Genomic DNA, 5,328 nt, shown 5'->3' on the forward strand with positions numbered 1-5,328 from the left:
ACTCGACGGCACATAACAACAACAACAACAACCCTCCAGAAGTACAAAAGAAAACATTCCATTGTTTCAAGCCAGTCACTTTCTTATATTCTGATACAGCAGCCCTAGGAAACTAATAGAGTAGTGTACTCAATGCTCCACAGGGTAAACACACACCATGGGAGAGTGGAAAAGATGATGAAAAAGCAATCATGAAAGAAAAACTGAAAACGGCAATTAAAAAGAAAATCCTTAAACAATGCTCAGCCTCAGTGATAATCAAACAAAAGTGACTTGAAATGATGAGATGCCAAAGTTTTTTATCAGATAGCAAAGATGAAAAAGAATTATTACTGCAAGTGGTGGCAAAGGAGGAAACGGCCATCTAAGCCATGCAATGGGGAATAAGTGGGGACAAACCTTCTGGAGTGTAGCATGATAATATCACAAGGAGCTTTAAAAATATGTACATTCAAGGAAGTTAATTAAGTGCAAAGGTAGATGCATAATTCTATTTTTATTAAAACATTGTTTGTGATAGCAAAATTTAAAAGGCAAGAAATTGAAAGTTCAAACAATAGAGAATTGTTAAATAATTTATGTTATATTCACACAATAAAATTATTATGAGTCTATTAAAAATAATGATGTTGATCTGTATCCATCAGGAAAGATGCCCAAATATGCAGCCACATGAGAAAAGCACTGACTGATCTATTATAATTTTATATTATCTTGACTTATGATGACCTCACAGGAGAATTGTGCCATAGAGAGTTTCTTGACTGTAACAATTATGAAAACAAGTCACCAAACCTTTGCTCCATGATACCTCTGGATAGGTTAGAACCACCAAGTTGGAGGCTAATAGTCACCAATAAAATTGCAACAATACAACAAAAAATAACAACCAAACCTATTAGTGCTTCTCACAGGTATTGTTAAGTGCCATCTAACTGAGTACAACTCATAGCAACCCTTTGAACAAAAAATTTGAATCCTATTCTACAATGATCATTGTTTCTCTAATGTTCATAAGGTTTTCAAAGCCCTGTTATTTAAGAAGTGGGTGCCAATCCTGTTTCCAAGAGTGTCTCTTAACCTGGGAGCTCTACCAAACCCTGTGCACTATGGGTAGCCCTTATGGCATTTGACATACCAGTGGCACAACTTTCTGTATCAACAACCCCAATCTCAGTACAGCAAACTGACAGACAAGTGCTGTACCACTTAGAACAAGATTCTCGCCAAACACAATTAAAATAAATTTACACCCGACTTTTAATTAAATCAAAACAACCTACTCTCCAGTATCCAACTACTTCACACAGAAACCTCCAAACTGGAGACTTGATCAGGGCCCAACAGAGTTTTAAATACAAAGGCCTGCAAACCAGGTCCTGATTGACTTAAACAAGAAGCTTCCAGACCACAGCTGATTGTTAGCTAAATCCAGGTGACTAATCTGCTTACACACACTTGTGATCCAAATTTAAAAAATGACCAGTTTAAACCAGTTTACATTTCCAATTAAATCAAAACAATATGCCCTCCGGAATGCAACTGCTTCACACAGGAGCCTCCAAAGTGGAAATGAAGATAAATAATCCAATTTCTATTCTGAAAATTTCCAGGGAATGTAAAGAATGTGTGATATAATATAGGCATATTCTGCATGACTACAGTTATCAAGAAGATATTTCTTGATATCATTGCAGAATTAATGCAAAGAATGAAAGGAACATTCTAGGATTCATTAATTATTGTGGTATAAAATATAATTGGACAATGTAAAAGAAACTCTGTAGGAATCATTAATTATTTATAATGACATTAAGAAATTTTTCTGTTGTTATTGTGGTTGTGTACCATTGAGTCTGATGCATCTCTTAGTGGAATATTTTGTTTGCCTTAATAACAAGAGAAACTGAACAAAAATAGACTTACCAGGTTAATGTTAGCACTATTAGTCTTTAAACAGAATATTCCACCAAGAGATGCCTTGGAAGAAAGACCTGCAAATCTACTTGCAAAAACCAACCCCTGGAAATTATGGTGACATACACAGGATCTCCATAAGTCACAGCTGACTCCACAGCAACTGGGTCTGTGTGAAGAGAGGGGGATGAGTATAAATTTTCTCTTTTTCCCTGCGTATATTTTCTGTAAATGTAAAACTCATAGAAACAAATTAATTCTGTGTAAATTCTGGTGGAAAACAGAATTAGTTAAGGCACAAGAAGAATACAGAATCTCAAGACTAATTGAGTTCTCCTGACACTCATTCATTCACTAAAGAAACAGTAGAGCCAGGGCGAAGTAAGTCAGGGTCAGGTTGACCTGACTCTGCAGTTGTGGATCTGTCCAACCCCTTGCATTAGGACTGGGGGTTGTCAGCCTTGGCCTGAGAACACCCCAAGAAACAGCCACTGGGAGCTGCCATTGATTCAGACCAGGCCCAGAGTCTGGTACAGTATTGTTTTGTTGTCATCCTTTTTGTTGAGAAAGAAGCTTAAGGGGAAAGGGAAACAATACAGGTGTGACCTTGTCCTTATCGAAAAGGACAGCAAAGCAGAAGCTGTACTTCCTTATTTAAAAGGCCAGAGAAGCATAAGCTATGACCTTGTAAAGAGAAGAATGGTCCTTCATTTGAAAAGCCAAAATTTGTCCAAATCACAACTCCTTAACTTCCTGAAACTGAAAAAGTAATGCTTGCCTCCACTTCTATAAACCAACGATGAAAAAAAAAATACAAAAAAACCCTCACAATTGGTTCTGTCTACTTCCCTATAAAAGAACCAGGATAAAGCAATTCAGAAAGCTCAGCCGTCTTGGACAATAGCCAACCACAGTTCTGCTGGCTAATACAACTCCTTCCTCTTAAAGACTTAGAGGTTCTGGTGATTCTTTCTCTCCCTCAGTTCATGTTTTCCTGCAACATTGTTAGCTGGAATCAAGTCAGCTCTCACTCATGGTGACTCAGTGGAAAATTGAACAAAACATTGCTTGACCCTGAACCATCTTCACAATCATTAGTCATGGATTAAATTGTAGCATCTCCCCTTGGGGGAGAAAATAAACCCACAATACATGTGCTGGAATCGTAACCTCTATTCTTATGGATGAAATCCTATTTGGGAATATTGTTTTGTTTTGGTAAGGAGGACTGATCAGTGTAGGTGTGTATTAGACTCAATCATTTCTGACTTAGAAAAAGAACAGATTAAACATAGTGGAAAATGGATACCCATGAAGATCTCCAAGGAACAAAGGAAGCTGGAGCAACATGAACTAAGAGGAAAACCTTCTCCTAGTGAAAGGAAAATTTTTTAAACAATGTCCCCACACCCAAGTATTGTAAGAACCTATACCTTTGATCTTGTGTAAACATTTATGTTCCAGGAACTAGGTGACCACAAACTGAACAAGCAGTTACTGGACTGACAACAAGCTGAACAAGCAATTACTGGCAAAACCATATCTTAACTAGTATCAACAGCAGGTGGCTGACCTAGAACTGAACTTTTACTTTTCCGAAGAGCCAATGAGCAAACTCCACACCGAAGAACCCCTAGACCCTCTATAAAAATCCCTTGCTTTGTTGGCTCGGGGTCAACTTCCCTGTCTCCTGCGTGAGATACAAGTCGTCCTGGAGCTCCGCCAATAAACCCTCGTGTGATTGCAGCAAGAGGTTCTGGTGTGAGTTGCTCAGGGTCACGCCCAATCTGGGAAAAGCCCTAGTTTGGGGTCTTTCATTTGGGGACTCGTCCGGGATTGAGCGACCACCCGCAACCCGCCGGCCACTTGGAGGTAAGAGGATCCTCTCGATTTCCTTTGTGTGGCGCCGCCAAACCTGTGTGTTCGTAAGTCTATTTTACTTTCAGTTTGCTTTCAGTTTGTGGCTGCCGTGTGCCTGTCAGGGCCAGACGACTGTGGTGGGCAGACGTGCCTGAGAATCACAAGCTGCAGCCCTGGGGAGACGTCCCTTTGGGTGGAATACGGATCCAGAGGCTTTAATAGTCTCTGATCCGTCTGAGGGACTTAGAATGTCCCACCAGAGAGGAGGGGCCCGGAGGGCTCTCCCATCTGAAACAGCTTTCAACTGGTTGTCACGAAGAGAGCTTCTTGTGTGTCTTGTATTTCTTGTGAGTGTCTGCTGTGTTCTGTGGGCAACCCTACTGCCTGTGGAAAGGGACCCAGAACCCTGCCATCGCTGCGATGAAATTCTAGCAGAAGAAACCAGCACCCGGAAAGACCTAAGAGACCAGCCTTGGTCCGGGTGTCCAACCTGGTTCACTGACGGCAGCAGCTTCATCAAGAATGGTAAGCGGGTCGCTGGGGCGGCAGTGGTAGACGGGAAGAGAGTTATTTGTTCTGACAGCTTATCTGAAGGAAGCTCCGCACAAAAAGCCGAGTTAATAGCCCTCACTCAGGCATTGAAACTAGCAGCAGGAAAGGCTATAAACATCTACACAGATAGTCAGTATGCTTTCGCCACAGCCCATATCCATGGGGCCATTTACCTGCAGCAAGGGGCCTTCTTACCTCAGCAGGGAAAGAAATCAAGAACAAAAGAGAAATCCTAGAACTGTTAGATGCTATACACCTGCCAAAGAAAGTAGCCATCATGCACTGTCCAGGGCACCAGTGAAGTCAAGATGTTGTAGCTAAAGGGAACCAGATGGCGGATGAAGCCGCCAAGTCAGCATCAAAGAGAATCCCAACATTAGCTACTAACATCTGTGAACTCTGGTGGCCCCCGACGTCCGTTATTAGTTTTCAGTATTCTGAAGAAGATGAACAGGAACTGTCTCGCTTGGGATTGACCAATAAGAACTCAGAAGGAGTTATAATAAACCAAGAGAACTAAAAAGTTCTTCCTCAGAAAGAAGGTAAAGAGTATGCAAAACAAATACACTATCTGACCCACTTAGGAGTAAAGAAATTAAAAGCCCTCATCAAAACCTCTGAGTTCCAAATATTAAAATTAAATAAAATCGTTCAAGGAATTGTAGAAAACTGTAAAGCCTGTGCCTTAACAAATGCCAAGACCGCTGCTGAGACAGCCGGTAAGAGACTGAGAGGAGACCGACCTGGAGCATACTAGAAGGTTGATTTTACTGAAGTAAAAGTCACCATTTATAACTATAAGTATCTGCTAGTATTTGTAGATACCTTTTCAGGATGGGTCAAAGCATTCCCCACCAAGCAGGAGACTGCAAACGTGGTAGCCAAGAAGATCCTGGAAGAAATTTTTCCACAGTTTGGGATACCCAAGGTAACTGGGTCAGACAATGGCTCAGCCTTTGTTGCCCAGGTGAGTCAGGGACTGGCCAAACAACTGGGGGT

Source organism: Elephantulus edwardii, unplaced genomic scaffold, assembly GCF_000299155.1.
Source record: "Elephantulus edwardii isolate Elephantulus edwardi_28Jun2011 unplaced genomic scaffold, EleEdw1.0 scaffold00063, whole genome shotgun sequence".
Lineage (NCBI taxonomy): Eukaryota > Metazoa > Chordata > Mammalia > Macroscelidea > Macroscelididae > Elephantulus > Elephantulus edwardii.